We start from the raw sequence: 11,218 nt of genomic DNA on the forward strand, positions 1-11,218 counted from the left end.
GAAGCAAACTAATGGCGGATTGGAAAATTGGGTTCATTTTTAGGTTGAGCAGACCAAATGAAACTGCTGAGAAAACAAAAGATATCAAATGAAACCATCTTCTACTAGATTCATGATTCCAAAAAAGAATACCGATAGGCAAGCGTTTTTTTTCCTATTATTGTATTGTTCTATTTTCACTTGTATTGTTGAAGGGCAAGCAAACCACCAGTCACTATAGCCTACTTTTTGAAGTCATAACCACAATCTCTGTTATGATGCACACGTGCACCTCTGATTTATGCATTTGCACTTTCAGTTTCAGGTGCTCCCTCTAGATTTTAAAAGATCTGGGGTTCTTAATTGGTATTTTCAATGAGATCTCAAACAACCCAACCCCTCCTCCCTCATCTTCCCTAGGAAAACAGCATAGCATTTCTTTATGCGATAACAAGTACTCCTAATATGTGATAACAACTACTTCTAGAAGATGACAGATATAGGCTAGAAGCATAAATGAAAAGAAAAGACGAATCCCTTCTGATTGCTGATCTTAATTTATTAACGTAACACCAGCTCAGCGTAAAAACGACTGGGAGCCAACGCTTTCTTCCATTCTATGTATAATTTATCTTGTCTTACAATTATAATATTCAACCCTTCTGATTTTTTTTTAAGTGCTTGTCAATAATGCACTTGAATCATATAGCAACTGAACATTTGCATCCTTTATTAATCTATTAAGATTTGTGTGATTCAGTTTCTTGTCACTTTGTCCTCAGCATGTGGTCTTTGGGAAAAGGCTCTCCACGTGAAATAGCCCTTAAAACAAGCAAGGGCATGCAATTAAATAAAGGATAATGATCAAACTCTTGGTGAAGCTGCCCCGCCATTTACACCAAAAAAAAAACCCCGTTCTCAAAAATGAAGAAATTGGGTTTTAGTTGTGTTTTATGAGGATACGAGGCTCCCAGCAGCTGGGTTGGACTTGAAGAAGCCTGGTGGCTGTAATTAGTTTTGTTACGGCTGCAGGATCATTTCACGTTTGGTAATGTTGGAGATTATGCATGCTTCAAGTTGTGTAATATATGTGCCTATTTTGCTGCTTTGGACATGCAGGGCGGTTTGTGACTTTGTCCCCTAGGTAGTGTTGCGTAACTGCAGAAATAAGTATTTATTTCTCATTTGGAACAAGACCATCCTTATTCTTACTTGCACACACCTTCGCAGTGCACATCTGTTTTTTCTACCTTGACCACAATCTCTCGTTTGGTGACGCACTGGGGGGTCCAAAGTAGCCTTTGAGAGGCCAAAAGCTATGCCCCCCAAGAAAGGAAAAAAGCCGAAATCTGGACATTTGGCGAATAGCAACGGCTATGAACAGCCATCAACTTGAGAAAATGGTAAAAGAGTGGATTGAAATCTAACGATTCTACCTTGTTATATAAATTTGGTAGCTATTCACTTCTTGCAAAATATTAAAGAAGCAAACGGCGTTATAATCAACACCTCCAACTTGGTATAAACTATTGATATATTTGATATTCAAGGCAAGGATCACGCGTTTTGTTTTGTTATATATTTATCCTGAAAATCATCAGTAAACCCAGAATTGATCTTCCATTTTGTTTAGTATTCTCAAAATTGCCTCATGCTTCTTATACTCCCTATGTAAACCAGACTTGGTATTCTTGGAAGCCATAGCATAGCTTCATTTGAAGTTTTGTTGGTGAAAAGTTGAGCAATGGAGAAACGTGTAGGGATCATTGGGGCAGGAACGAGCGGCCTTCTTGCCTGCAAATACATATTGGATAGGGGATTTAATCCCATTGTTTTTGAAGCTGCAGAGAGTGTAGGAGGTTTATGGAATCATACTATAGAGTCGACCAAGCTCCAAAATGCCAAAGAAACTTACCAATTTTCAGATTTCCCTTGGCCTTCTTCGCTACAAGAAGTGTTTCCTACTCACAGTACTCAAGTGCTCAAATATCTTGAATCCTATGCTCAACACTTTGGCATCATTCCTTACATAAAGTTCAACTCCAAAGTCATTGACATAGACTATGTTGGAGAGTTTTATGAAAAGATGGAGTCATGGGATCTATGGGGAGGAACCTGAAAGCCTTTTGAATCTAGAGGTAAATGGCACATTACTGTACAAGACACCAAATGTTTCTCCACAGAGGTAAGGTTCATTTGTATAAATGTTTGGTAGGTAGTAAAGTAATTTGTACTATGAAAGGCATATCTGGGAAGTAGTTAATCTTGTAGATTTTAGAACTAGAGCAAACAAAAGTTTTCTTCTCAAACGCATCCCACAAGCATTCAATTCGGGGAAAAGTTTATTTTCTAAGTTTATCAAATTCTTTTTTGAGAAAAAGTAAGCTATTAATGCACTCTTCATTCAATTTTACTCATATTATGCAGATTGATACTGTTACCATGATAAGGTCACATGATCAATACTACACCTAATCTAAAAACCTAGATTTTCTTGTCCCAATTTTATTTCAGATGTTATCAATCAGAACTAATCACTGACCAAAAGGTGAGAAAGAATTCATTCTTGAATAAATTGACCCTTGGGCCTAGACTACGTTTTATTTGGCCAGGTGCACAGAGTGGAGTTTGTGGTTCTCTGTATTGGAAGATTCAGTGGCGTCCCAAATATACCAGAGTTCCCTCCCCATCAAGGTCCAGAAGTGTTCAATGGTAAGGTTATCCATTCCATGGACAACGCTTATATGGACAAGGCCAGTGCTGCAGAATTGATCAGAAGAAAGAGAATTGCAGTTGTTGGTTCACAGAAATCTGCATTGGACATTGCATCAGAATGTGCAAATGCAAATGGTGAGAAAATCTTACTTATGGATATTATTTAGACAACTTTAGCTAGGAAATTCTGAATGGAGAATTTCAGATAACTGCGTAGATAGTACCTTTCAGGATATTCAGATATTCCAATGCTGCTCAATATGTCCCTTTTCACAGTCCTATATATCTTACCCTCTTTAATGCAGGAGTTGAGTACCCTTGCATAATGATTCAGAGGACTGCTCATTGGTTTCTCCCTAGTGGCTCTTGCTGGGGAGTGAGCCTTGGCTACTTGTACTCGAATCGGTTTTCTGAGCTTTTGATTCACAAGCCTGGTGAATCATTCCTGCTCAAGCTTTTGGCAACCATGCTTTCACCCTTGGTATGCTTTTTCTCATCTTGGAATGCCCATATTCTTACACCAATTATATGTATGATGCTGAAGGTTGCACTTTCTTCAGAGATGGGGAATCTCAAAATTTGTTGAGAGCCATCTTAGATGGAAACTCCCAATGAGGAAATATGGAATGATACCTAAAAGCAGCTTCTTTCAAGAGATCTCTTCATGCCGAATCGGAATGCTGCCTGAAAAATTTTACAACAAAGTGGAAGAAGGAAGCATCATTTTAAAGAAATCACAAAACTTTAGCTTCTGTAAAGAAGGTCTGGTCATCAGTGGAGAATCTCTGCCACTAAAAACAGATCTTGTAATTCTAGCAACAGGATACAAGGGTGACCAAAAGCTCAAGAACATGTTCAAATCTCAAATCTTCCAAAAGTACATTTTTAGTGCAGCGAGTTCACTAGTTCCCCTCTTCAGGTCTGTCAGCTTATTGAAGTATTTGAATTCAATGTCCTTGTAATGTTTTGGAGAGATTAAAGATTACTTAGACCATTCAGTTTTGTGTCGTTCTGATCCATCTCATGATAAAACTTTCTTTATAAAAAAATGCAGACAGATTATTCACCTTCAGATTCCACAACTAGCAATAATAGGATATTCAGAGAGTCTCTCCAATCTGTGTTCCGCGGAAATTAGAAGTCAATGGCTCGCACATTTCCTTGACGGGAATTTTGCGTTGCCTAGCATTAAAAAAAGGAAATAGGATGTCATGATTTGGGACAATACCATGAAGCAATATGCAGGGAATTGTTTCCGGAGGTCATGTATTCTGAGCATTAATATCTGGTGTAATGATCAGTTCTGCAAAGACATGGGACAGGAGCATAAACGAAAGAAGGGAATATTTGCCGAGTATTTTCAACCATATGGCCCGATGGATTATGCAGGTCTCTCACCAGTAAGCGAGAGGTGAAGATCAACTAGTTGGAATAAAATAATGAATGGAAGATTAAATAGCTTTCGAATGGTACTTTTCTTTAGGTATTTGACCCCTCATATATACTGGCCAACTCCTTCTAAGACATAGTATAGTTTCTCCCACTTACTTTCTTGTGAAGGCTTGTCCATGGCTAGGGCTTCAGATCTTCCAGAATAATTGGGTTTGGCTGCCCCAAAATATGAAGCATATCCAAAATGACAACCCTCCAAATGAATGTAATTGATCTGTTTACATGGAGCTGTCACTAATTTTCGACTTATATTAATTAATGAGTTTTCAAATGCATATTCTTGTCAGGTTGTCAAATCACTCTTATATTGTGAAGTGGTGGATTCTTTGTAGGAACCACATTTATGCTGTACTAGAGTTCATCTACTTCACAATTTCAGGAGTTAATACTTGTTTTGTGCAAGAGAAATGCTATTTATCATCCTTTTAACTAAATAATTGTTCAATTATCCATCAATCATTTGATGCCACGTGAGGTGATGATGGTTAAAAGGATGATAAATAGCATTTTTGTCGGTATAACCTTTTTTTTTGAGTCTGATGAGTAATAGAGCCTAGAAATCCCATCTATCTGGGTGATATCAATATATTATCTGGAATGGAATGTGCTACATTCGCTGCAATGGTGAAATGTTCCATCCATATCAGGAGCAGGTTGAGTTTCTTCAAAGACTGTTCATCTAAATAATTGGAATCCCACTTTACTGCAAAATATTGATTTCAAAAATTCTATGTCCAGTCACTTTTGTGTACTTATTGGGCTGTTGTTCCTAAAATTTCCTTATAATTCCACTAAAAGCTAGAAATTATATTTATGAGGTATGGAATTTGTTCATCTCCTATATGATCATCTCAACCCAACAATGTTCTTAGTTTTTTGTCCCATGGAGAATCACGAGACTGAGCACCATAATACATTTTCTATTGCAGATGGAGACAAAGAAGCAAGCGGTGCATGGCTCACCATTTACTATTTTGGCTCATTAGGCACCGTTTGCTCTTTTGTATTGTTAGGCACCTCTCTCCAAGAATCATGCAGCAAATTGATGCAACGTAGTGATCTGCCCTCCTATAAATAGGAGAGCTTAAGGGTGCAGATAGTGTGCGCAGCAGAGAGTCCAGACAGAGTGTGGAAGAGAGAAAGAAAAGAGGAAGAGAGTGGGTGAGCAGAGAAAATATTTCTGTAAAAATTATTTTCATAGTGAAATTACAGAATCTGTGGACGTAGGCAATTGCCGAACCACGTTAAATTTCGTCCCTCCTTTATTTAGAATCGTCTCTGTGTCAGAACAGCTCCCAACAACTGGTATCAGAGCACTGGTTCGAGCTGTCTGAAAATTCAAGTTGTTCAAAATCAATTTTTGACAACTCCATGGTGTTCCTCGCGTCGAGACGAATCCGTTGCCGCAAACAGAATCGAAAACGGAGGTCGGAAGAGGCTACACGCGCCCCTAGAAGATCGGCGCGTGCATCTGCTGCAACCCAATCGCCGCACGCCCTCTGGAGGTTGAAGACGCGTGCGCGCCCCCACGCGCTCCAGAGGTTGAAGACGCATGAGGGACACGCGCCCCCACGCGCCCTAGAGAGGTTCGGCGCGTGTGATACAAGCGCCTCACTCTCCCCCACGCGCACAGTACTGTAGCGTGTGTATCTCGCGCGCCACGCGCTTGCCCATGCGCACTGTGTAGCGCGTGTATCTCACGCGCCAGACAGATTAGAACCGTCCATTTTTTCAGATCTGTTTTTGGCTAGATCTAAGCCATTCGGAGTCCGATTTCGACGATCAAATAGTGCTTTCCAACTATTTGGATCATTCCGGACTCATCCGTACAGTCAAAATTTTGAGATTCGACATCAGTACTTTGGATCTGAACCATCCACGTGTTGCAGATCACTTTGGGCTAGATCACGCCAGTTGAAGTTCCATCGCGACGATCAAATAGTGCTGACAAACTATTTGGATCATTCCGGACTCGTTTCCAGCTAATTCGAGTGTTTCGGACGCAACGGTAATCTTTGTCTGTTTGAATTTGAACTCATTTGTAAAGTTATGGCTGGAGAAGAAGCTAAAGGTGTTGGTATTGAGAAATTTGACGGTATAGAATTAGCCTACTGGAGAATGCAGATAAAGGATTATCTCTATAAGAAGAAACTACATCTTCCACTCCTAGGAAGAAAGCCAGATGACATGAGCAATGAAGATTGGAGTTTCCTTGATAGACAAGTGTTGGGAGTCATTCGACTAACACTGTCAAGATCAATTGCACACAATGTGGGAAAAGAGAAGACCACGGCGGATTTGATGAAAGCTCTATCGGACATGTACGAGCAGCCATCAGTCAATAACAAAGTGCATTTGATGTACAAGCTATTCTACTTGAGAATGACAGAAGGAACTCCAGTTATTCAGCATCTGAATGAGTTCAACACCATCATCAATCAATTAGCTTCAGTGGGGATTGAATTTGATGATAAAGTACGTGCACTGATTGCTCTAGCTCAATTGCCAAAGAGCTGGGAGGCCATGAGAACAACTGTCAGCAATTCTTATGGCAAAACAAAGATGAAGTATCAAGATATCCGAGACCATATTCTTAGTGAGGAAGTTCGCAGAAGAGATACAGGAGAAGCATCAACTTCCAATTCTGCCTTAAACCTCGAGACGAAAGGTAGAAGAACTAGTAGAAGTTCAAATCGGGGCAGATCGAAGTCCCGAAGAGGCAGAAGTAAATCTAGGTCCGGAAAACAAGTACAGTGCTGAAATTGTGGCAAGATTGACAACTTCAAAAATAATTGTAAGGAAGCTAAGAAGAAGAATGAGCATGACTCTGTTAATGCCACAACAGAAGATCTCCAAGATGCCTTACTCCTTTCAGTCGACAACCAAATTGAATCTTGGGTGTTAGATTCAGGAGCCTCGTTCCACACTACAGCACACCGAGAAATCATGCAGAATTATGTCACTGGTGATTTCGGGAAGGTGTACTTAGCAGATGGTGAAGCGTTGGAAATCGAAGGCATGGGAGATGTACCAATCAATCTGCCCAATGGAAGTGCATGGTTGCTACAGAAGGTGCGACATGTTCCCAACCTCATGAGGAACTTGATTTCTGTAAGACAACTTGATGCTGATGGGCATTCGATACTATTTACCGGTGGCACGTGGAAGATAACAAAAGGAGCTATGGTAGTAGCTCGAGGCACAAAAACAGGTACTCTATATATGACTTCAAGCATTAGAGATACTATTGCAATTGCTGATGCAAATGCCAACCTATGGCATCAAAGGCTTGGTCACATGAGTGAGAAAGGAATAAAAGTACTATTTTCCAAGGGGAAGTTACCAAAGTTGGAATCAACTGATTTCGACATGTGTGAAGGTTGCATTTTTGGAAAACAGAAAAAGGTTAGTTTCCTAAAAAATGGTAGAACTCCAAAATCTACAAAGTTGGAGTTGGTGCACACAGATTTGTGGGGGCCATCCCCAGTCGCTTCTCTTGGAGGATCGCGGTACTATGTTTCCTTTATTGATGACTCAAGCAGGAAAGTATGGGTTTATTTTTTGAAAAATAAATCTGACACATTTGATACTTTCAAAAAGTGGAGAGCCATGGTTGAAAATGAAACAGGCTTGAAGTTAAAATGCCTGAGGTCAGACAATGGAGGAGAGTACATCGACGGAGGGTTCAAAGAATTCTGTGCTGTAAATGGGATTAGATTTCAGAAGACTATTCTCGGGACACCGCAGCAGAATGGCGTAGCTGAACGCATGAACAGAACTCTCAACGAACGTGCCAGAAGCATGAGGCTGAATTCAGGATTGCCTGAATGTTTTTAGGTTGATGCAATTAACACTGCAGCCTATTTGATTAATCGGGAACCTTCAGTTCCCTTAAAGTTCGATCTACCAGAAGAAGTCTGGAGCGGCAAGAAGGTAAATATTTCCCATTTGAAAGTTTTTTGCTGTTTATCATATGTTCACATAGATTCTACTGATCGTAACAAGTTAGAAGCCAAATCTAGAAAATGTTTTTTCATCGGTTATGGTGATGAAGAATTTGGCTATCGATTTTGGGATGATAAAAATCGCAAAATCATCAGAAGTAGAAATGTGATATTTAATGAGCAGATTCTGTACAAAGCTAAGTCACAAGCTGAATCTGAGGAACAGCCAAAGAAACCTGAGGTTGTTGATTTTGATGTTACTCGAGTCAACACTGATCAGAACGAGGATCAAGAAAGTGATGATACGCAGATCGAACAACGTACACCACTCACTGCTACTCGAAGATCTTCAAGGACAATCAGGCCACCACAGCGGTTCTCACCATCTCTATACTACATCTTGCTAACAGATAGTGGTGAACCGGAAAGTTATGATGAAGCTCTACGAATTGAAGATTCGATCAAGTGGGAGAAAGCCATGCAAGATGAGATAGAGTCACTGATGTCAAATCAGACATGGGAGCTAACTAAGCTTCCAAAAGGCAAGAAGGCTTTGCACAATAAATGAGTGTACAAAATTAAAAAAGAACACAATGGTAGCAAGCGCTACAAAGCCAGAATGGTCGTGAAGGGGTTTCAACAAAAGGAAGGTGTCGACTACACAGACATTTTCTCTCCAGTTGTAAATTGACAACGATCAGGCTAGTGTTGGCAATTGTGGCTGCAGAGAATCTACATCTTGAGCAGTTAGATGTGAATACTGCATTCCTTCATGATGATTTAGAAGAAGACATCTATATGCACCAGCCACAAGGATTCTCAGTGAAGGGAAAAGAGAATCTAGTTTGCAAACTGAAGAAGAGCTTTTATGGCCTAAAACAAGCTCCACGACAATGGTACCGGAAGTTTGACAACTTCATGTGCAGTAATGGATTTACAAGACTGCAGGCCGACCATTGTTGCTATATGAAGAACTTTGACAACTCTTATATTATCCTACTGTTATATGTAGATGATATGCTCGTTGCAGGGTCGAGCATCGAGGAAATCAATGAACTGAAGAAGCAGTTGTCAAAGCGGTTTGAGATGAAGGATTTGGGTGCTGCAAAACAAATCCTTGGTATGAGAATTATTAGAGACAGGTCTAATGATACTCTCAAGCTCTCCCAGGAGGAGTATGTAAAGAAGGTGCTTAGAAGGTTTAACATGGACAAGGCGAAACCAGTGAGCACACCCTTAGCTAGTCACTTTCGACTAACTAAGGATCAGTCGCCAAAGACGGAGGAAGAGCAAGAATGCATGGACAGAATACCCTATGCATCTGCTATTGGTAGTCTTATGTACGCCATGGTCTGTACAAGGCCAGATATTGCACAAGCAGTGGGAGCTGTGAGCAGGTACATGAGTAATCCAGGAAAGCAGCATTGGGAAGCAGTCAAGTGGATTTTAAGATATCTACAAGGCTCTTCAGATACGTCACTATGCTTTACAAAAGCAGGTTTAAAACTATAGGGATATGTAGATGCTGATTTAGCAGGTGACGTTGACAGCAGAAAAAGTACTACTGGATTTGTGTATACGCTGGGTGATACAGCTGTATCGTGGGCTTCTAAGTTATAGAAGATTGTTGCTCTCTCAACCACAGAAGCGGAATACATTGCTATAACTGAAGCAGGGAAGGAAATGGTTTCGTTGCAGTCATTCTTGGAGGAATTAGGAAAGAAGAATGAAAAAGGCATTCTGCACAGTGATAGTCAGAGTGCTATTTTTCTTGCAAAGAATCCAGCCTTTCATTCCAGAACAAAACACATACAGTTGCGATACCATTTTATCCGATCTCTTCTCGATAATGGACAGCTGATACTTGAGAAGATTCGAGGAACAGAGAATCCAGCAGACATGTTCACAAAAGTAGTTACTGCTGACAAACTGAAGCTGTGTATAGCTTCAGTTGGATTTCGTACTTAAAGGCATGACTTGAAGTTGCTATGAAGATATGTAAACTCATTTGTCTCCAAGTGGGAGATTGTTGCAGATGGAGACAAAGAAGCAAACGGTGCATGGCTCACCGTTTACTATTTTGGCTCATTAGGCACCTCTCTCCAAGAATCATGCAGCAAATTGCTGCAACGTAGTGATCTGCTCTCCTATGAATAGGAGAGCTTAAAGGTGCAGATAGTGTGCGCAGCAGAGAGTCCAAACAGAGTGTGGAAGAGAGAAAGAAAATAGGAAGAGAGTAGGTGAGCAGAGAAAATATTTCTGTAAAAATTATTTTCATAGTGAAATTACAGCATCTGTAGACGTAGGCAATTGTCGAACCACGTTAAATTTCGTCCTTCCTTTATTTAGAATCGTCTCTGTATCAAAACAGCTCCCAACATTTTCATATTCCTGTTTTCATCTTTCTTATAATTGCCAACAAGACCTAAAGTTCACTTTTTGGTCAGAGACTATTCCTGGTCTCAGGTGGTGTCTGTCTTAGGTAGAGTCTGTCTATGGTTGGATCTATCACAAAACTGTTCATGTGGTCATAGGATCTTAAAATCTTTTGTTGGGTTTTTTCTTTTTCTTTATTCATTCCTCTTATATGCCATCAAGATTGGCTCTTGCAGCATCTTTTTTCTTTTTAAAAAATAGATATGAGGTGTAGAGGATTCGGCAGAACTATCACTACTTGACAGGAGGAAGAGATCAAGGACTTGTGCACGTCATGTGGTCTTACAAACTACTCTGAGCAAACTTTTAAAGCCTCAAACTAACTTTGATGTATGGAAATCTCCTTTTTCCATACCTAGCTTCATCTTGTTCCTCTGTTGATTTCTTCTATTATGTATTTCCTCTGATTGATACTTTTCAAATAAGCAGGCCTGAAAGGGTCATGATATGGTGAAGACGTAAAGTGACCACAACCTGTAAAAAGTACAGTAATTTAGTATCTGGGTTTATAATATGTCTGACCTTATACCGGCCATTATAATGTGATTGTATCGAGTATAGTGTGTCAGAGTGTTTTTTTCCCTTTAAATATGCAAATATGGAGAAATAGTGGAACAATGGTAAGAAGAGTGTCTAAGAGATGGGAGTGTTCCTTTCTAAGTAGAGGTGGATATCTTTTCTTGCCATTTTGC

General features: G+C 40.0%; 1 long non-coding RNA gene and 1 pseudogene across 1 annotated transcript; one reads left to right on the forward strand and one right to left on the reverse strand.

Annotated features, from left to right (window-relative positions):
- The first annotated feature begins 75 nt into the window (after positions 1-75).
- LOC122297370 lies at positions 76-4,354 on the forward strand (annotated as a pseudogene).
- Positions 2,664-4,367, reverse strand: LOC122297371. Its single transcript, XR_006238733.1, has 4 exons — positions 4,243-4,367; positions 3,762-3,876; positions 2,919-3,378; positions 2,664-2,790 (listed from the first exon to the last, which is right to left on the reverse strand). It is a non-coding gene; the product is annotated as an uncharacterized LOC122297371 (long non-coding RNA).
- Positions 4,368-11,218: the final 6,851 nt, after the last annotated feature.

The sequence above is a fragment of the Carya illinoinensis genome, chromosome 15, assembly GCF_018687715.1.
Source record: "Carya illinoinensis cultivar Pawnee chromosome 15, C.illinoinensisPawnee_v1, whole genome shotgun sequence".
Classification (NCBI taxonomy): Eukaryota; Viridiplantae; Streptophyta; class Magnoliopsida; order Fagales; family Juglandaceae; genus Carya; species Carya illinoinensis.